Source organism: Sciurus vulgaris (genome assembly GCF_902686455.1).
Source record: "Sciurus vulgaris genome assembly, chromosome: 12".
Lineage (NCBI taxonomy): Eukaryota > Metazoa > Chordata > Mammalia > Rodentia > Sciuridae > Sciurus > Sciurus vulgaris.
Genome location: NC_136473.1, coordinates 37,746,664 through 37,769,721, shown reverse-complemented (window position 1 = coordinate 37,769,721; position 23,058 = coordinate 37,746,664). Strand labels below are relative to the sequence as shown.

General features: G+C 37.6%; 1 long non-coding RNA gene across 1 annotated transcript in view; it reads left to right on the top strand.

Annotated features, from left to right (window-relative positions):
* Positions 1-22,717, top strand: part of LOC306642166 — a 50,535-nt gene extending 27,818 nt beyond the window's left edge. Inside the window, exons 2-3 of the long non-coding RNA XR_013758414.1 lie at positions 22,053-22,176; positions 22,397-22,717. This is a non-coding gene — a long non-coding RNA (uncharacterized lncRNA). The remainder of the gene's footprint in view (positions 1-22,052; positions 22,177-22,396) is intronic.
* The last annotated feature ends 341 nt before the right edge of the window (positions 22,718-23,058 follow it).

Sequence of the window (23,058 nt, the reverse complement as noted above, 5' to 3'; positions counted from 1 at the left end):
GTCTGTACTTTATACATATAGCTGGAGGGCAAAATGGTATTTGTCTACAACTGTATTGCAGATATATTTCACACTTCCTATTGACCTATCAGGGCAAGTAGGGCTTTCCCCATAGGTTTGGCTCTAGGTCCTCCTTTACAGGGTGTGTGTAACATAGTGCTCCTGCCTCTGTGTATGGTAACTATGTTACCCTTTCCTCATCTGCCAGGAATGAACTCTGATGCCAGAGATTGCCTCAAAAGAAAGCCTCCAGCCCCTACCTGGAGGCATTAAAAGGCAATGGAGGCTGCATCTTTACTTCTGGGTCCTAACTTCATGCATTCATTTGTCTCAGATCTCGCCAATCCTCCTCCTTCAAATGATTCAAGGACTTAACCCCCTGGTGCTTTCTGTTCTGCTCCATAGCACCCTTCTGAAGTCTATCACTTCAGAGTAACAACTCCTGTCCTCTCTGGAGATACAAACATTAAATAATTAGTTCTTACTAAATTATTAAAATAATTAAAGGATAGTTGGGATACAAGGAATTGAAGCACTTTTCAGGATGACCACAGACCTGGGTCTTCTTTACTCCAGATATCCTAATTAAGTTTACTGTGATGGAGAATTTTATGTAGCAATTGGTAAGGTTATGGTGTTCAGTTGTTTGATCAAATAGCAGTCACAATGTTGCTATGAAGATATTATTTTAGAAGTGATTAGCATTTAAATCAGTGGACTTTGAGTAAAACTGATTATCTTCATGTGATTGGGTCTTATACAATCAGTTGAATCAGCTAAAGATCTTAAGGAGAAAACTGACACCCAACGGCCAGCCCTAACCAAGGAGGAATGAATTCTGCCTCCAGGTTGCCTTTGGACTTGAGCTGCAACATCGATTCTTTCCTGACTCACTAACCTGTTGGCTCACCTGAATATTTTGAATTTGCCAGCCCATAAAATCACATGGGTCAAATCTTTAAAATGATTCTCTCTTTCTCCATATGTATTCTATGGGTTCTGTTTTTATGGAAAACCCTGACTTATTTTGATGTGCTGCAGGCTTTTTTTTTTTTTTTTTTTTAATCAGTACTGGGAAGTTACTCCCAGACAAAACAACTTAATTTTTCTTAATTGGTTAAAAAAGTGTGCAAATCTTTTAAGGAATGGGAGTCATTAGTTTACTATTTCTAGAGCCTGAGACGGTTAAGACTTCCCTGGGAAGATTAAAAAACTACCAAGCCCAGGCCTTGCTCTGGATTAATGAAGACTCACTAGAGTGTGACCCTGGTCCTGGTATTCTAAAAACCTCCAAGGTCAAAAACCAGTGGATTAGGGTGTCTGGAAAGAGATAAAGGCAGTGCTGATGAAGCACAGAGAGCCCTTCTTCCTAGGGCATAAAATGCAGCCGCCTATAAGGGACAAATTAAGCAGGAACAATACTCATGCTGATTACACCTTGTCACCCTTGGCATTCTCTGCCAGCTCACTGAAGCTTTCAGTTTCAGAAAACCTATAATTTATGGAATTTCTTTGAAGAGGCCCCTGTGAATAATGCATATCAGTGTCCTCCGTTGTCCATCAGTGATTTTGTCATTCCAAGTGGGTATGACCAATATGAATAGTTGGAATCGAGCTCCTGCTGGACTTGAAGGAGGATTACCCTTCTATTCATAATTACCTTATGTCATTGGAAAAGAGCTTTGCCCTGGATTCACAAAAGACTTTGACTTGACACGCTACCTTACCTTAACCATATACTACTGTGCAGGCTAAAAAAAATGTGTCTTTTGAACATTGACTGGAATTATATTCATTTCCCTGCAAGATAAATAGATTCAGTTGAACATATTCATTTTTCAAAGACCATTCAGAATCAAGGAACATGCACCTGATCTTTAGGTGGGTGGTGCTGTCAGAGCCAAATGAAGTGAGTAGAAGCAAATTAGCGGAGGTTGTGACCCCAGGACTAACCTCCCCTTGGTCTGAGGGGCCATCCCATTGTTGCAACCAAGGATCCCTCTGCTAGAACCTTGGCCTCTAACCCTTGTCCTAATTTATTGAGGTGAAGCTTGAAAGTAGAGCTATTTTTACCTTTGGGCACAATGACAGCCAGCACCACATGGAGAAGGAGTGTGCTAGGCAGCAAAGAACACGAGGGATGTGAGCGTTTGCCTTTGTTCTTTGTTCGTAGCTTTGCTCCCAGGCGCGTTTTCCACCCCAGGTGAGGTGCCCGGCCGGCAGGGTGTGTGTGCATGCTGCCCAGGACAGAGTCCTGCTACCGCCCACCTGCAACAATACTGCTGCGTGCAGGGACCGTGTTTACACTGTGCAGGGCTCACATGATGACCTTATGCCGTTCTCATTCTGTTCAGGCATTTAAGAATACGACCATTGAAGGGCAAAGGAAGTCACTGAGAAATAAATGACATCCCATCCCTATATTCACTATAATTAAGGAATGGCAATTCCAGGGTTAGAACCCCCCCCTTCCTATTTCAACAATCTTAAGGTCAAAGCAACATTTCTGTGCTTTTCTTTATCAGGAAAGAAGTGTTTGTGTGTTCCTTTTGAGGAGGAGGAAGACTTTTGGAGGGGGTGAGAATTTAGCGGCGGGGTGGGGGCGGGGTGGGAGCACGTACATTCCACAAGGTGGAATTCCAAGAGCTGCGCGACTGTGTTACATATTAAATGCTGGGCTGATCAGGGCAGTGCAGGAGCAGAGTGCCTGGCTACTGGGCCTCCTGCCGCTCTGAAGCCTCAGGCAGGAGGCAGAGCGCGGGAGTGCAGCGTGAGCACTGCGGGCCAGGCTCAAGAGCTTCTGTCCTGGTCCGATGAGTGTCAGGGAGGATCTGGGCGGCTGGAAGCAACTGAAAAAGGTGCATGTGAATGGGTGCCAGTGGAAGGCGGTAGGGGACAGGGAAATAGGAGGAGGCAGCCTGAGTCTCATCTAGCTCCAGCCGGAAGCTATGTGCTGTGGCTTGTAGAACAGAGCCAACACAAGAGCCAAATCAGGTGACTACTGTGCTTGCGAGTGCATTGGAATGGCTCAAAAGCTGGGTTTGCATGTTTTCCTACATCATCTGAACAACATTGAACATTTTAAGAACTTTATCACCAACTTTGTTAAAAGAACAAACTTTCAAATGGTACAAAGCCAGTCTATACACCCTATTCCAGGTCTAACTGTTCTGAGGCCTGGCCCTGGTCAATTGTATTAGGTGAGTCTGCTCTTCCAGCAACCCACAGACCATTTCAGACAACTGCCAATCTACCCACAACCCACGAAAACTAATTATCTATATGTGTGTGTATGTGTGAAAACTAGCCAAAATGAAAGGCATTACACAATGATGGTAAGAGGTTTTGTTTCTATTTGTTTTTACATGAAAATACATGTTCAAGGACAGTCATGGCAGCTTTATTTGTAGTGACAAAAGCTAAAAAATAAACTACATGTTAAAAATCAGAATTGTTATGGTACATCCCTATAGTGAAGTATTTAGAAATGGTGTTTTAAACAACATTGAATGATATGGAAGATTCTCCAATCAAGAAACAATAAATAAGGCATATAAGCATTATGTTTTCAACTGTATCATGTACATGTATACATTTGTGTATAATTTGTGCATAAAACACTTCAAGGAAAAATCAATATTAGTAATCATTGTCTCTAGAGAGTGGGGTTAAATGTTTTTGAATTTTTTACTTGTCTATATTTTCCAAATTCTCTACATGGAATGTATTTTTATTATCTATATAACCCAAATGTTATAAAATACACAAAAGACCCCCACAGAATTTGTCCTACTAGTTTTGAGTCAAAAGCAAGATGACTTAGACAAAGGACAATATATTTTCCACCTTGATATTTCATTCATTTGTTCCTTCAGCATTTATTGAGAAAGTAGCTTGTCCAAAGGTTGTATAAGCATTTGGGACCCAATGTTGAGCAAACATGGTCTCCAGTGTGAATTATTAACCATAGAATGAGACATTTGACATATATTGTGAGATAAAATTTAGTAGAAATCTGTATAAGGTGCCAAAGGAGCTTATGGTAAAGAGTTTATCCAGGTAAGATGTCAGAAAATGAGCACTGTGCTTAAATTGAGGAAATACAGCATAGAAGAAAAAGAGAATAATATTCCAAAGTGACTAAGACCTTACACTAAAACATTGAATAAAATGATGGTGAATTATTTCCTGTGATTAAAGAATGAGACTGGTGGATAGAGATAGGAAATGAAAATAGAAGGCTAAGTTGAGCCTTGATCATGCCAAATTATTGAGTCTTTCTTAAGATCAGTGGTATTCAAATTATTGATCTCATAATCCAGGAAATAGATAATGAAATCATTTGGTAAATCACAGTCTGCATTTAAATAAATCAAAAAATAAATGCAAAGAAAGAGAATTTAAAAACATCAGAAGACATCATCCATGCTGAATGAAATTTACTTCTGTTTATGAAGTGTATTTTTCTTTAAAAAAAACTTTTAAAAAACAATTCTTTATTCCAAGACAAGTAAAGATTTACAGGAACTAGCAAGGACATCCAGAGAGGCCCATGGGTCCCCTCCTCCATTCTCCTCCAATGTTAGCATTCTATAACCACAGTATAATTTCAAAACCAGAAATTTGACATTGGGATGATTCAGAGTTTATTTAGACTTCACCAGTCATGCACACACTTATTTGTCTGAATGGCCATATAAAGATCCATGTAATTCCATCACACGTGTAGTCTTGTATAATAACCACCATAAATAAGATGCAGGACTGTACCATCACCACAAGGTTCTACCCCTTATAGCTACACCCACTTCCTGTCACTCCCTAGTTCCTGGAAACCACCAATTTGTTCTCCACTGAACATGTCTTCTACTGTGTGTGTGTGTGTGTGTGTGTGTGTATGAATGAATATGCAAGCACATGTGCATTTGTACTGAATCAAGAGGTAAAATGCATTCCATTCTGTTAGTCACAATCCAAAAGAATTTACAGAACCACTGTTGCCTACAAAAGGATTTAGGTGGAAGGTAAAGAGATGCAGCAACATTAGGTCTATTTTAGAGGTGATCATGGCAGCAGGATGAATTGAAAAGAAGAATGAATTGGGAGCAGGGAGAACAGCTCTGTCTTACCTGCAATGAGTTATCAAGTAATGTTGTGTACTTGCTCTCCTTCATCCCTCTCTTCTCCCCTCCCTACCTTCCTTTGTCTCTATCTTTGATCACTAATTACAGCCCTTTATGACATGGCATTTCGGTTGATCTCTGCTGGCCTTAACAGGTCTATATGCTGCACTCCTCAAAATATTGTACTTTATAATAAATGACACACACCCATGGTTAATTCAGTAATTCATTCTTTTTCACAAATAAACCCCATGTGAATGACAGGAAGATGCTATAGTTCTGTTTATTGTAAGTTAGTCTTGATTTCCTTTATTACTTGTTTATTCTATATCATGACTGTTTATAAATTCAAAATACTGTAGCTGTTTACCTTAATGTGTTTTTCTTATCAATAAAGGGCAGCAGGCAACCTAAACAAACATTGTTGTTAATGAGGAAGTTAGGACTTGAGTCATTTCACAAAGATCAGTGAATTTTGAGTCTGGATCATTATGTATCCATTGTTAATTCTCATTTGGTCAGTGAGTGGACAGACACAGGGAATGTGTAAGGAAAGTTTTGAGAGTACTTTCTAGGTGATAAGAGATGACATGTCATACTTACACCCACACCCAGACACCTTTTAGGTTTTGCTTGTTTTTGATTTGTCAAGCACATGCAGTAAAGCCACATCTGGAGGATAAAGACAAATATGAGAACAAAATAGTCAAGGACTGTCTAGATTGGTGTTGGCCCTAATTAGGTAATATTCAAATATTTAAAAATAAGAAGATAATAACACAGGATTAGTTGGTGGTCAGGGTTGTTAGCTGAGCCTGCAAATAAGAAGACATTAGCAAAAGTAGGAAACTAAGCTCATCTTTGCTGAAGAGATAGGTGGGGAACATTCCTCAGGAGTCAGTGGTCAGTAAAGATGGAGAGAATCTCTCTCAGAGAAGGGAGGCCTCACCTACTCTTCCCATCCAAGGCAGAAGGTTAGTCCATTATTTCTGATATTGAACTTTAATAACACTCCTGTCATCATTTCCTCAATTGTTAAATGGGAACTCTAATATTTCTTAGGTCACCTTGTGCTTAAAGGACTAAATATACCGTATAAAAACTAGTTTTGTTATAACCATTTAAAGGTTATTAAGTAAATAAATGGCCTTTAAAAAAATGGATAAAAGTGAAGACTGAGGTAGGATGGGGGGTAACCATGGTATATAGCCACACACTTCTTTTCTCAATCAGAGGGGTCCACAAACTGCTGTACACTAGTTCCATATCCCATGTTCTAATTCCAACACTATTTCAGCTAATCCTTAAATTCCGGTTTCCACCTATTCATCTGGGAGATTCCTGCTTCTACAATGCAAACTTTGTGATATTTTTTAAAACTCGTATGTATGGAGATATTTTTCTTAGCCTTGTCTTTTGACTATGAATCTATGGTGAAATTTCAAGCATTTATCTCTTTTCTCATTAAATAGTGACCTGGTCAAAAGCACCAATATTTGTCTTAATGAATAACGTTTGCTCAGCTTTTAAGATTTTTTGGAGCCACGTAACCCTGACTTCCCACAGTCTGCTGCATAGTCTCAGGAGCCTCTTCCTCCTTTGGCAGGAAACAGAGAGAAGGTCATCCAGGAGATCTTCCTGCCTTCTGGTCTGGGATTCTCTTTAAGTGTGCAATTGTGAAGAAAAAAATATCAGGGTCTCTTGTTTCTGTATAGACAGTGCCTTGTTTTACAGACTGCACAGCACTATTTCTTTTTCCTTCAAAGATATCAAATCTCTTAAACATGTTAGTTAATAGAAAATGATGAGTAAGGGAGCTGGGTCTTTTTGATCTGTCTTTGCCAAATACTGAAGGTGTGACAATAGTGAGTTCTTTCATTTGTCCAGAGCAATGGGGGATTGTGATTCGGTCAGAAGTGAGGGATGCCTCCCCAGAGCACCAACATCCCATGTGGTCAACTCAGGTGAGAGGGAGGCAAACAAGACAGATGGTGACAATGTGATTTCTGGGCACTGAGGTCAACTTATCAAGTCTGCATGCCAGGGGTTTTGAAAGATTGTAGTATATATACCAGTACAAAGTAATAAACAGAGGAAAGCTGATGTTTTGACAGAATTGTCAGTGTATTTACTTCAGCCAAAGCTTTGAACTTAGATGGTCTGTTAGGTCTCTTCTCTTTCTTTTTAAAAAAATATTTTCTGGAAGAAATGTCAAAAGATCCTAGTAGGAGAGGACTGTGAAGACAGACCCTGGGTAGCAGGTGAAGCTCTTAGGCTTTTTGGTCCATTGTAACTGTCAGCTCACCATAGTCAGGAGACATTGATATTGTTATCAGACAGGTGTGGAAGGAAGTTGCTTGTGACACCAGTTAGCCCTGTGCCTGCAGTGTTCTGCCTTTTTTCTCTTCCCTTTTTTAGCCATTAGTCTGAGATGATACAAGAAAGGACTATGGGGTGTGGGAAGTGAAAATAATTACCAGGTTTGAGCAGAAAGAAGAAATTCCTTTATTCTATCAAACTAATCGATGCTGCATATGATATGTATGATGGGGGTTATGAGGTCTACTTTCAGGGCAGATACAAATAGCCAAGAATGGAGGCTGAATGGTGTGCAGAATTAGGGTACTCAGGTGTTCCTGAACTTAGGGCATGTGGTGCTATCTTAATGAATGTTGGGAGTCAGAATGATCAAATCTTTGTGTCCAATTTCTCATAAGAGACATAGCCTAAGGCAAAATGCTGCAGGTTTCCTTATCACCAGGGAAGGTAGAGGTGACACTGAGCCTGTCACTTGCCTTCCCCAAGCAGACTGGATCTGTGTCAATGTGAGGAAGGGGAAATGAGCCTTTTACTTTTGAGAAGTCAGTCAAGTGCTCCACCACCATTAAAATAACCTGGAAATGAAATTGATGATGAGTTAGGGAAGTTCAGGGGGTTTGGGAAGGGATGGTCAGACTAATGGAAGATTGAATTACTGATCCATTTTTACCAAGGTTTGCTTTTTTCAGGTAATATGCCCAAACAAGTACTCAGAAAGTAATTGTGTAAGATTTTTTAAACTCAAGGGAGTTTATGCACAAGTTTGCTCTTTAAAAGGGCATATAATCTGAATATTAGCTCTGGTGCATTTAATAGCTTTTCCAACTTTTGTGTTCCTAAATAGGCTTTCCCCCTTTAATTTAGAATCTGCGCGTACATAAAATACTCTTACATAGAAAGAGTATTCATAAAAGTAGAATTGGGGTCTACTTTTATTTTGATAAAATATAAAGCATTTTATTATAAAAATAAGCAGATAAACTATATTGAAAGAAAAAGAAATATTCCTATAGAAATTTAAAAATTACATCATGGAAAATTTTATCACTTGTGAAATATCAATTTCTTGGTAAAAGATCTGCTCCTTGCATTGTAATATGATATTTATTTTGCAACACTGGTTTCTTTTATAATCATTTCATGGTCCATGTTTTCTTCTATTTTCAGTCCTTGTTGTCATTTAGTTTTGGGTCTCGTTGCTGCTTCATGTCATCATGCCATTCTAATTTTGAAATCTGTTTAAAGGGGGAAATTTAATCTATACATGTTATATATGAAACAAGAATTACTATATTTTCTTGTTTCTTCTTATTTTCTTGACATCCATGAAGAGATTTTTGTGTTTTCTTGAATGCAACTCACGGTGCTCTAGGGCTAACTTCTCCAATTACATCACTTTTAGAAAGTCATTCTACTGTTTAAAATAATAATAAAAAAAACTGTAATGATTTTTACTGTTACCCCATTAACTGTGAATTACTCTTCTTTAAAGACCAAGTTGTCACTGAATGAATAAATGAATAACCCTATTACTCCCCATCATAATCAGACTGGTATCCCTTTGATCCCTACAATCCCTTCACCTCTGTGGTTTTTATTTTCAGAATATGCAGGTAAGAAGAACTTTCTGGTAGAAGCAGGTAGCAATGTGGGATTACATATTCTCTTCATCCTCATCCTGTCTAGAAGTCTCCGTTCAGGTCTTCTTTACTTCCCAGGAAGCTCAAACTTTTCAAATCTTAATTCTCTTCATTTAACTGTGATTTCTTTATCCCACCACAAACCCTGCATTGTTATCAATTCTTACTAAAAATACACACATATTAGCTTATCTCCCCAATTAAGCTATAAACTGTGTTTATATATCTTCAGCATACTTAGAGTGTGAAGTATTGGTTTTAAGTTTATTTCTTATTAACCAACAAATACTAAATTGTATCAGTCATTCCAAATCAGCGTCTCTGTTCAACTGCATTTACCCTTCAATTCTCTAGTGAAACCGGTTTAACTAGGCTGAGGAAGTAATATCAGAAGGGTATAGTATTTCAGGTGCTGTTAATAACATCGAGTGTCACAGGTTGAATGAAACCACATAAACAGATGGTTCTAAGTGAAGCAGGAACTGGAAGAATTTAATTAATTAGTTAAGGCCACTATTTCTTGACATAGATGATATGTATTAACACAGAAAACTGGCTTCTTTAAAAACTAAACAGCCTGGATGTCTTTTGGTATTCACTCATGGGTTCCATTGTGGTCTTTAATGCACCCATAATTTTAGATTCTGGTCTAATTACGAGACTCACTACTGATACCTACCATAACTATATGCTCCAACACTGAGGAAAAAAACTTGTTAACTTTGTATCCTGTTCTATTTTTCATTTCAGAAGCAGAAAATTTTAGCTTCATTATTAATTAAAAGGGCCTTTATTGACTGACCTAGAAACCTAACAGTTATTTATTTCATAACGTCTCTAGAAAGTGTTTCGACTTCTAAACAGTGAATTTACAAGTGTGTTTTGGTTAGGGAACCTGATTTTTGAGTTGAGGGTTGCTTACATGTGGCTTACTTTGCATGGGAAGTAAATGTAAATATTTGTTGAATAAATAAAAAAAATTTCTGATTATTTCATTTATAGATAAGTTCTAAAATATTTTTATGATTTTTTAAGAAACAAGTGAATGAGTGAAAATACAGAAAACTGATCATTTTCATTTTTATTTACATTGTTAAAATGACTAAGACTTTCCTTTCCCTATACACAGATTTATGAATTCTCAGGTCCTGTACTCCAAGTGATACAAATCATGCAATATTGTGCCCTTTATCTCCTTCTCTTACCCCAGTGGATGGGTATGTACATCATCTCTCTAATGCAAGCTTGGTATTATTATTATTATTACATTTTATTTGCTTAGTTGGAACTTCCACATCTTATGAGTGAGAAATGATTGCTGTGATAAGCATGTGACAGTGAGCTGACTCCTGTCCAAAGAATAGTATGCTTCTCCCAGTTGATTTTGAAATGTAACTTTCTGACTCAGGCTATAAGACAAGCTATCTGAGACAGTCTCAAATATAATTAAAGGTAGAAAAACAAATGAAATCTTTTTAGAAATGTTTAAAAAATAGGGAGATGCTGTATTTTTTTTTTCCTGTGAATTAATGCATTTTGCTAAAGTCTATGTCAATGCATTCTCCCATTTTAAGCTACTTGATTAATAAATATATTGTTTTTATATTAGCAATTAGCCAAGATGGAATGTGGAGTAGGAAATGTTTACATCAAACTCATAATTACTGTTCTTTCAGATGGAGTATGTTAGCATGCTATGGGTAACACTATCAAGATATTTGAAAGAATCCCTAAGGGGACTATGTGAAGAATCTCAACTTAGTATTTTGAAGACTTTCTAGTGTTAAGGTTGTAAATTGACTTTGCATAGAATAAACAACACAAAATCTGAACTATGGTCTTCCACTGCTTGACATTGACACACGCAACAATAAGTGGATCCTCAGCTCCCAGGTACTTGGGTCTTACTTTGTCTCTGAAGTCATTCTTAGCATGCAACAAGTTAGTCTTTTGCTAACCATTCTTTCCCCAATATTAAAGTTAAATGTCAAGTTCTATGTACAAAATACTTCCTTGTTTGCACTTCACTTTAACTGAGTTTTTTGTTTTTTTTTTTTTTAAACAAAATGCCATTTCTACAGAAGTTGAATGTAGTTGCATTGCCCCTAATGCATCCTAAGCTTCTAGGAGAGAAGCTGTAGTATTTCACACTTCAGTATCTGTAGAACATGGTACTTTTTGTAGTCCATGTTCACATAGGGCCAAATTTAGGGGTGATGACTTTGAAATATTTCTATTTACGAACAAGTGGAAAAAAAAAAAAAAGCCTCAGGACACTAGCTGTTAAAAGGCACGATACGTCTCACTGGTTGCCAGAGACATCTAGGAAGGAAGGTGTCACCTCATTTGAGTTTTGTCAGCTGATCATGAATGTATGTCTATCCCTAGAAGAGCATGACCTTCTCCTTCCTCAAGGGGCTACCTCCCTACAGACCTATGGGTAGAGTCACTATCCAGCCACAGGCAAGAGCAAAAGGTCAAAATCCTCTAGGCTAAGCTGCCTCTCTGTTTCTTACCTTAGGCTGCCTCTGGTGACAATCTGCCATTCAGAAGTAGTTTAAAAATGGCATTGGAGAATTAAAGAAGTCACTGTGGAATATTCAATAATTTAGATGATTATCTCTAAATCTGGGGGTAATAATATTCTCAGGAAATATTAAATGTTGGTTTAAATTAGCAATTCTAAACAGTGTTTATGGTAAATCAGCAACTGCACTGTCTTTACCAGGGTTGTCCTGTAGGCAAAATCACATAACCACAGCATCATAATGTGGGAGTTTGGGGGTTGTGGGGATGTTAAAGGATAAGGGATATGGTGGACTGATAGGTGCAAACTAAAGTGGAGTTGCATTTTCTTTGCCTCTGTAAAAGACTGTGTGGTGTGAAGAGAACACTTGGTTTGAAGTAAAAAATTGCTTTAATTACCCAGTGTATGATCATGAAAGGAGAGGTCATTCTACCACTCCTTCATTCTGTTTCCTTTATGTGCAAAATGTGGGTGAAAATCATACCTGCTCAAGTTAAATAGTGGCCAACATTCTAAGAGCTTATTATGTGTCAAGCACTGCTCTAATAACTTAATATGTATTTAAGCCTTTAACTTCAAGTGTACAAAGTATGTATCATCATCATGCCCATTTTACATATGTGAAAACTGAGGCACAGAAAAGCAAGCGGTAGAACTGGGATTCAAACCCAGGCTATCTGCCTGCAAAGTCACAGAGGGATACCTTATCCCTCACACATTTCATAGAATGGCTCTTTAGTTCAAACTGCCCCTTTAGCTCCAATATAGAAAACTAAAATTAGTAGTTATTAATATTGAAGATGATAACATAAACATATATAGTAGTTCTCTCCCTTATTCAGTCTTCCCCCTATTTCAGTAACTCACTAACTCATAGTGAACCATAATTTGAAAATACTGAGTGAAAATTCCAGTAATAAAGAATTCTCAAGTTTTAAATTGAGCACTATTTTGAGTAGTATTGTATAATCTTATGTCATTCTGTTCTACCCTGCCTGGGATATGAATCATCCCTCTTCTACAGTATCCATGCTGTACATATTACCTTCCTGTTAGTTATTTAGTAGTTGTCTATTAAGTGACTGTCAAGGTAGACCAGTACTTGTGTTCAAGTGACCCTTATTTTATTTGATATTGGCCTCAAAGTGAAAGAGTAGTGACATCAACAATTCAGGCATGCATAATATAAACCATAAAATGCTTCCTTTTTGTGAAAACATGCAAGTACAATAAGATATTTTTGCATTCACATAACTTTTAGTACAGTATATTATTACACTTGTTCTATTTTTAGTTATTGATTTATTACTGTGACTACTTACAAACTAAACTTTATCATAAGTACACATGTAAACTATAGAAGAAAAACAGTATATATATGGTTACGTACAATTGTGAAGTCAGGCATCCACTGAGGGTCTTCAAATGTATCCTTTGCAGAATAAGGGGAGACTGCTGTACCATGTACATCAGACTTTTACTTGCTACTGTTTAGTTGTGTTTGGGGTTTTTTTAAATTTGATTCATGTTCTATTCAAATCCATGGAATAATGAGCCATGTGGTAATAGGATTACAAATTTCCTGAATTATAGAGCTGAAAGAGCAAAAGCAATGTGAACATTGGAAATCAAGGTTAAACCTTTGTTGGCACTCAGTTTCAATCTTCTTTGTGCACACTGGAGTCTGCTTGAGAGGAAGCTGGGCAGTTATTCAGAATGGGAGTTTTACCTTGACTCTGTCCCTTATTGGGTCTGTGACGGTACATATGTCACTTGATCACTTAGTCTCTGTGCTTTGGCTGCCTCATTTTAAAATTATCTTCCTTATATGGTAGTGATGAGATGAGGAGAATGAGTGTATGATCTACACTTGGAAGTGTGTCTGGCACACAGTGAACTTTTCCTATAGATGGTAAGTATATTTCAGGCTCTTCCAAAATTAGTAAATACTGCATTTAAAACAGGCAGCCAGAGGAGGACCTGGCTGTGTATGTGAGGGATGGAAATATGGAAACCAGAGAGCGAGAGAAAATGAGAAAGCAGAAATGTATGGATATGAGTTAGGGAAAATTTTTTAAGGAAATTATTAGTGACTTCACAGAGGAAAAAAATAAAAATGCATCTCCAAGCAAGAGACCCCCATCACCCTGAGGGGAGGTGGGCATGTCCTTTCCTAGCATAGCCTAGTCTATATTCAGATATAGATGTGAACCAATTTGGAAGGCAGGCGTCAACCTCAGGCTGGAGATTGGAGAACATGATTCTAACTTGTTCTCTCAGAGCTTTGGAAGCTCAATTCCACTGTGATTTCTTTATGTCAGTCAGTTTTGTTCAGGACAGATGTTCAGCATCCTCCAAAATAAGCTTATAATTCACGGCAGGCACAATCCAAGTTAAGCACATTTCCAAGCTCAGCAGGTTGGCTTCTGTGTGCAGCTGTAACTTACACTTCTTAGCATATCTACAAGTGTCAGAGGTACTCCCCAAAAGATGTTTCTTTATTAACTTCCCATTGTTAACAATTTGGGTTCAAGGCTAAAACTTCATATAATTGTGGGTGGAGAGGATGAAGAAGGAAGTCAGTCTGAAATAGTGAACCAGTGAAAATGTATGTCTTAGCAAAAATTTTTAGTATTAACTGCTTCCAGGACAAAAGGAGACATAAACTCTCATCCAAGAAGCTTTTGACTATATAAATCTTGCTAGGCCTGCTTTAGTGAAAATATTATGATTTCAAATTTTATGTGACTGATGTCTGTGAAAGCTATCACATTTAAAATGGGATCTTTTTTATACCAACAACTTGTTTAATAAGTTTAAATTGTTACAAGCTTTAATGATTATCATGAATTCAAAACAGTGAGTTTTAAATTAATATAATGTTATATTTATGACAAAGTGGTCAGAACTTCTGAGTAGTACATAGTTTAAAACAAATGGATGCTGTATTTAGTTTTCTGAAATGTCAACTTTTTTTCCCCTAAAGGTTTATGTGCAATTTAAGGAAAGGACTGTATGTGTTGGGGGCCAAATAGAAAGTGGTTTGGCGTCAGAGTGACTGGATTTAGAGTTCTAGCTCTGTTTACCTCTTTCCTCAGGGTTTTGATATCTCCAAGTCAGCAAACCCAGGACTTGGTCCACTCATCTGTAAGATGCAGATCTGATGGCAAAATGGACAGCATATGTAAAATAGCTAGTAAAATTTTGGACTCATATCAGGTCCTCAGAAGGTGGTGATTATTATTAGTAGTTCTGGTGGTTCTAAAATCTGCCTACAAATTCTTTGACACACCTCCCTTCAGAAGATGTAATCTGCTTCTTCTCCTCTGAATATGGGTTGAACAGTGACTGGTTTCTAATGGGTAGAGTGTTAATGTATGACTTCTGAGATTAGGTCATTAAGAGGATACAACTTTTGCTGCCACCTGCTGTAGTCTGAGGATGTTCAGTTGGTCTGTGGAGAAGCCTAGTATGGGGCAGGACCTGTGATTCTTACCAGCAAACAGGCCACCCTGCTGGCTGTGTGAATAAGCAACCCCAGCACAGGATTCTCCAATCTCGGCTAGCCTTTGCACAATAGCAGACCTGGGTGACATCTTGTCTGCAGCCTCATGAGAGACTTTGAGTCGGAACCATCCAGCTAAGTTGTTCCTGATTCCTACCTTATAAATGCCGTTGTTTTCAGCGACTGTCTTTTGGGATAATTTGCTATATAGCAATAGACAATATAAGAAAGCAGTAATGCTGACCCCAGAGTGGGATGAAAACTTGGAATTAGCAGTCCCTGACTGTGTTCACACAATTACAATTGAAACTAAACATCAAGGGAGTGCTGATTTGTTAATGTATTCCTTCATTGTTTTAGTCAGTGTTTTCGTTGCTGTGATTAAAAGACCTAACAAGAGCAATTTTAAGGAGGAAAAGTTTATTTGGGGGCTTAGGGTTTCAGAGGTTTTAGTCCATAAAGAGCTGGCTCTATACCTTGGGGCTTGAGGTGAAGTAGAACATCATGGCAGAAGAACGTGACAGAGGGAAGCAGCTCACATGATGATCAGAAAGCAGAGAGAGGCTAAGATCAGCTCACCAATTATATATACCTATAAGGTATATATAATTGATCCCTGACAGGGATCAATGTACTGATTGGGTTAAGGCTCTCATAACACAATCATTCATTTAGCAAATTTAGAGTGTTTACTAGGAAGAAGTCACTGCCTGGACCTGGGTACCCTGTCAGCTGCTGGAACCTGCATCTTTCACTGGGTAGAGAACCAGGCTCTTGATGTCCCTTATCCCCCAGATGTCATCAAGCCTTAGTGCTCCTTCCCAAGGATCTTCTCTTCCTTTACTTCTCGTCTCACCGCTGCCATCCCTGGTCATGCACATTGTCCCTTCCCAGTATCTCTGGCAGAGTGGTCTCATAATTGACAGTCCTGCTTACCTTCTTTCCCTATTACCATACACATTTGTGATTATGCGTTATATATAGTGAGACTGAACTGTGTAAACTGAATCATTTCCTGCTTAAAACATTATGGTATCCCTCCATTCACTTAGAAAACAATTGAACCTTTCCAGGTTCTCCATCATCTGCACCTTATACATCTACCTCCCTAAATCTATTCTCTCCTACCCTTTATCCTTTGTTGGTTAGGCTTTAGCCACATTGACCTTCATCCTTTTCCTCAAACTCACTGTGGGATACTATCGTAAGTGAACCAATGAGTCACCCTCTCGGAATTCATGCCCTGGTGTGGCCCTCCCACATCGATACTAGGCTGGACCATGTGAATTGCTCTGACCTCTGAGGCCTGAGAAAATATGATGTAAGAAGAGGTTTAATAAACATTGCACATTTGGGATCTCTCTTTTTTTTTTTATGTGGATGAAGGCTGAACCATACTCTGCTATTTGATGGATGACAGATGACTAGGTTTCTTCCTTTGTTTCTGTCAATCTCCAGTCAACTACTAGTCATATTACAAGCCTGACCATTATGGGATGAGCCACTATAGTTGATCCCAACCCACAAGACTGACCCACAGGAGTGTAACAAATTGCTGTACTAAATCTCAGAAATTTGAGGTGGTTTTTCATGTAGCAATAGACAACTGATATACACACCAAATTTATGCCTACTCCTAAATCCTAGTATGGATTATTTCCTCTGCTTGATAGGTGATCCTTCCATATCCTCTTGTGGAGGGCTTCTTTTTTTCATTTAAATCTTAGTTTAAATGCCACCACTGTGATAGGCCCAAAATGTTTTTCTATTTACTCTTTCTTATATTTATCTCTTTGTCATATTATCACATTTTCCTTCTATACCACATATTACCTCATGCTTTTAAAATGAGGTAGTAAGTTTATCATAGCCTACATCTGAAATTTTAAAATGTGGAAAAAAAATGAATGCTTTGAACAGATGAGATATATTTGATTTTTTCATTTTTGGCTCTCCATAGAATTAATGTTCTAGGAGAATAGAGACCTTGCTGTCTCCTATCATTCTCCATATTAGAGAAAAAGCAAATTTTAAAAATGGCGGTCTAATCACACTGATCTTCAACTTAAAATAACTTAACTGGTGCTTCACTCTCCTTTGGACAAAAATTCAAACTACTATATGACTTACATGCCCTTTGAAACTGGGCTCTTGCTGGCTGTTGCTGCTCTGTGTATTTATTTCTCCAGTAGCATTCAGTATCTTTTTGGTCTTAGAGCACATAATTCTGGTCCCCTGGCCATAACCATACTGACACTGCCAGATTTTTTTTTTCTTTTTTCTACTTGACTAGTTTGTGCCAATCATCCATCCTTGATTGTAAAGTTATTGGAGAAGCCTTCTCTGCCCTTTCTGACTGATTTAACACGTCCACCATTAAACTCAATAACAGTAACTATTATAATTATAAAACATTTTAATAATTGGTTTACTTGTTATTATTGAGCACTTACTATGTGTTAGACTGAGTTTTAGATACAGATAAAGTTTTGAACAAAGTGACAAAAATTCCTTTCTGTTAGCAGTGCTTATACTTCAATGAATGTAGACAGACAATAAGAAAGATGAATTGCAAAAATAGGGGGAGGTCACACAATGATAATTATGGATAAAATTAAAGTAGAAAAGGGGAAATAGGAAATACTAGTGACTGAGAGGGATTGTAATTTTACATAAAATGCTTAGAAAAAGCTTCATTTAGAGAATAACATTTGAGTAAGGAGATGAGGGAGTGAGATTAGGAGGTATTTGGAAAGAATATTCTCAGCAACAAGGAGAGAAGATCAAAGGCCCTGAAGCAGAATTTTACTCACTGGTGGTGCATTTTAGAAATATCCTCAAGGAAACCACCATGTCTGATGTGCAGTAATAAAGAGAGAGCACTGAGAAATGAAGTGGCAGCAGTAATGAGGGAAGTTCTGTAGAGCCTCTTTGACTATTGTGACAATACTGGTTCTTAGTCTGAAGTTTACCCTTGGAAGACTTTAGTACGAGAGCGAGAGTGATTTGAGCCAAATATTTGAAGGACCACTTTCTCTAATATGTTAAGAATTGATTCTAAGGGAAGCAAAGCAGAATCTGAAAGGTCATCTGGGACAAGGGCAATAATTTAAGCAACAGATGTGTGAGAAATGGAAGTGGTGAGGAGGAATGGTCAGAGTCTGGACATAGTTTGGAGGCAGAGTCAGTAAGATGACTATCATATTGACTGGGATACATTAAGGAAGATGGAAGTCAAGAACCAATTCAGTGGTCTTGACGTGAGCACCTGGAAGGATGGAATTATCCCATTAACCAACACAGGGAAATTGGAGGTAGAGAAAACCTTAGTTTAGTTTTGGATATGTTAAGTTTGTGATGGCTTCTAAATAGCCAATGTGCAGACCTCAAAGTTGCATGTATAAGTACAGCACTCAAAGATGTGTGTGAACAGGAGACATAAATTTATGTCTTCAGACTATGGAAAATGTTTAGAGCCTTGTGCCCAGAAGATTTTGCCATGAGAATAGTATATATTAGAGAGGAGGCCAAAGGCAGAACTCTGGACTTTCACCTCAACAGTGGTCAGGGAGATGAGGGAACAAGGAAGACTATTTAGAGAAATGAGAGGTCTATTGAGAAGGGGCAGGAATAATCAACTCTGTCTAAGCAGTATGGGGATAAAATTGGTTGAGCATTTGCAATTGATCCTCTTCCTGTCCCTTTCATCTGACAAGAGTAGTTTTGGTAGCAAGGGATTTCAGCTCTTCTCTTGCTAAACAGAATTAACAGCTGCATTTTCTGTCATCTGTACCATTGTATTCTTAGTAGCTTGCACAGTTCTTGGACATAGGTATTAAATTAATGCTTGGATGAGTGATTGAAAATTGGCATTTTATGAAACTTCTCAATAAATTTACAAAATAATTTTCCTATCATTTGAACTGCATTTTTGGAGTCGCCAAAAGACGAGGACATGAAAGCATTTTTACCTCAGTAAATGTTAACATTTATAATCCTTATGAGCCTAGATTAGATCATGCATTATTTGTTACTTATTTGGTGCTGGGAGTGAATCCAGGGCCTTATGCATGTTAAGCATGTGTTCTATCACTGAGCTGCAAACTCAGCCTAGATTAATGTATATTTTAAAATAAAATTTTGGTGTCATGAGAAGTTTTTCATAATTTTGAGTTCAAAAATATAGAGTACCATACAGAATATGTACGTCTATACTTTGCTGGGAGTGAAAAACCTCTGCTCAAAATTCAAGGAGAAAAAAACCTTCAACTTGTCCTTTCACTGGAGTTAACTGCAGCCAGATGATTAACTTTGTGAATTTTGGAAATGGTCCTCAGAACCCTCAAAATAGTTCCTTACCTATTTCTGACACCTATTTGGGTCGGAAATTCCTTTAGTAAGATCAAAACTTATCATTTCATAGTTTTCACGTTGCATTTGTTTAAGACATGGAGGAAAGGTAGCTTGTTTTTTCTTTAAATGCATGAGCCTTACATGAAGACATGGCCTCCCATGACAAAACACAAGTAGGTGGTACAATGATTCTTTCTGAAGAGGCAAGTCTAGAGTGTCAACTTATCAACTATATCAGATTCTGCATACGCAGATGAAGGGAATGGGTAGAATCATGTTGAAAGAGTTCACATGGAAACTAGGTCTTGGTTGGTTAAAGAACTAGCACTCTCTTTATCAGTGGGACTCAGCAGGAGTGAGTTAGGACCTGATATAGGTCCTCCAGGTGTAGGCTGGCCTTAAGACACAGCAGTAGAACTTCATCCCATGAAACCAGCTGGTCATGCTCCTGACTAACTTATCTTTGGTGACAGTGGTAAGGTATTGGGTCAAATCATCCATTACCATCTGCAGGGACAGATAGAACAATTTTTTCATATCAGTGGGGCAGAGGCTGCTCATGTGAACCTAACTATTTAAGTTTTTTGGCCACTGTGACTAAAAGACCCAACCAGAACAATTGTAGAGGAAGAAAAGTTTGTTTTAGGGGTCATAGTTTCAGACGTCTCAGTCCACAGACTGCTGGCTCCATTCCTTGGGACTTTAGGTAAGGCAGAAGTGTGTGGCAGAGGAAAGCAGTTTACAGGAAAAGCAGAAAGCAGATCAGAAAGCAGAGAGACAGACTCCATTCGCCAGATACAAAATATGTACCCCAAAGCAGTACCCCCAATGGCCCACCTCCTCCAGCCATACCCTACCTGCCTTCAGTTACCACTCAATTAATCCCATCAGGGAATTAATTCTCTAATTGGGTTAAAACTTCCATAACCCAATCATTTCTCCTCCGCTCCTTCTTGCATTGTCTCACACATGAGCTTTTTGGGGACACCTCAAATCCAAACCATAACAATAACCCACCAATCCTTTTAAAAATGTGTAACTAAAAGTCAATTACACGTCGTATGCATTTCAAACATAGCATTGATGTACAAAATGCTGTATTCTAAGTAAGTTGCCCCAACCAGTTTTACATCTGAGGCCCAGAGGCATCACTTTGGAGCCTGATCACCAAAAAAAAAAAAAAAAAAAAAAAAAACCTGACTACAAAGCAAAAGGAGATTATTCAAGCTAAATCTCACCAAGACACCTGGGAAAAGGAACAATGAACTGAGTTCATGTCAACATATACATGACAGATATCTAATACTTCCCTGAAAGCAGGTTTTGTTAAAAGTGGGATAGAGCAGGAGGGTCTTGAGTGTTTGAATGTGAAATTGAGAGGGAGAAAAAAGGAGGATGCAAACACAACTCTGTTACTGCTCTAAACCTTATGCAAGAACTGGTTTAGATTGGTAGTTTTTCTTCTCAATTCAAAGGGGATCTTGGTCTGTGAAGTTCTTGTCAAGATTTCTTATTTATTAAGGCAACCAATTCATGGGTTTTTCTTCCAGAAAAAAATGCATAAGATTTTTATGTTTCTTTTTAGTAGACTGCTCATTAATTTTTTTACATTTAGTCAGCAGTTATATTTATATTTTTCAACAAATTATTGCACTGTGATAAATTCTGTAGAGATGGGCTAGCAAGGATCTTGTTTTCCAAATCAAACTTGATTTACAAATCTGGCTGCATATCAGAAAAGGCAATGAATACAGTTATTACTCATTTAAACATGATGAGGTTACATAAGTAAAATACATGAACACCTGGAAGTTAACATTTTGTTGGAAACCATTTAGGAAACTGCTATTTTTTCTTGCTTTATATTTCTTATGTTGATTTATCTTTTAGATAATTTTGAAATGTATTTCTGAGTAGGAAGATAAAGATTTTCTCTTTGTTAATGTTCAAATTTGACACAAGACCGTAAGTGGATGAAAATTCTGAAGTATTGAGCACACAATGGTTTTAATCAAATTTTAATTAAGCCAAGTGGCAAATGTTTATATTTAAAATTGTTTTTGCTATATTAAGCAGCACTAGGTTTAACATCTTTGTGTACATTTTCCAGATGTTGAATTGTTAAACCAGTCAACAGAAAATCTGTACCTATGAACATTTCACAAATGCCAACTTCAAAGAAAAGCATGTTAGTCATAGCACAGTGTTTTGCTGTACAAATAAAATTGATGATTATTGTTTTGCTCCTTATGGGTTTGATAGATGTGTCATGTAGAAATTTTTGGTGGACTGACTACAATGTTTGCTCTCTTGAAGTCTCTTGCTACTTCATCTGAGTAGACAACAGAAAGAAATAACATGTCTAGTTTTTAACACATCTAGTATTTCTAAAAGGCCCAAGCTTACTTTTGAGGTCAGTTCTTTGAAAAGGAAAAGCCTGTAAATAACAGCTAATAGTGTGGGTTGAAGGACTTGTTTCCTGGGTGGTGGGATATAACTTATGACATGCTTTATTTGACTAATGAAAGAAGTATTGCAAACATGGTACTGGGCTATGCAGTTTAATTCTCTTATTTTATCCTCAGGAGTATTCCAACAGTAAGTAACAGGAGCAACTTGAAGTCACTGAAGGAACCAGGGTTTGTTTGGAAGGTTTAACTCCAGAATCATGCTCTTGACATTAACTAACTCGACTTTAATAACTCATAGGTATGAAAATAAAAATAAACTTATAGGTATACATTAATAAATCAACCGTGTATGAGCAAGATATTTACTCATATAACTAAAAAGTAATTTTCTAAAACAATGCATATTGTTTTTCATTTATTCAGAAAACTTTATGAGTGCTTAGTATTTGTTAGGCATTTTGCCAGCATTGGAATATACAATGATGACCAAAATAGATAGGAACCTTGTTTTCCTAAAGGTGTTGGACTGAGGAGGGGACAGGCTCCTGTGGCACTGTAAGGGAAGAACCCCAGAGTACTGTGGAGGGTGGAGAAGAGAACTCAGATTTTGTAGGTAAGGTCCAAAATTTAGCTTTAAGGCAGATAAAAGTTAAATAGAAGTGTTCTTTTCAAATATATGTCTTAAAATTTTAGTTTTAGCTATGAATCCTATTGGAAATATTAGACAAGAGTAGCATCATAGACAGGTTATTTTTAATTTTCTAACTGGCCTCACAGTGGGACCAGACTTTCTGATAAAGCTTTGAAAAATGTGTAGCTTTTGGAAAGTTGGCAGTTTTCTTTAGTTGAATATTTCTCATAATTTATGGGTCTCATGGGAAAGTTGTTTAGTTAGTTTCTGGGATATGCTAGAACTATATAGAAATCATCAGATAGACAGCTTTTAGAGAGATTAGCATTTTCAAACTTTGTATTTCAACATTTTTACTCAAGTCCCTTGACACAAGATTTCTCAGTCACTAAGAATGTTTATATGGGTTCTCCCAGGAAAACAAGGCGTGTCTCAGGACAACAGTCAAGTCCAGTACTGCTTTACAAGAGCACACTATCAGAGCAACCTTGTTACCTGGCACCAGTGATCTTGTTGTGAAAGGGCTCTCTCTGTCCTTGCTCACAATGT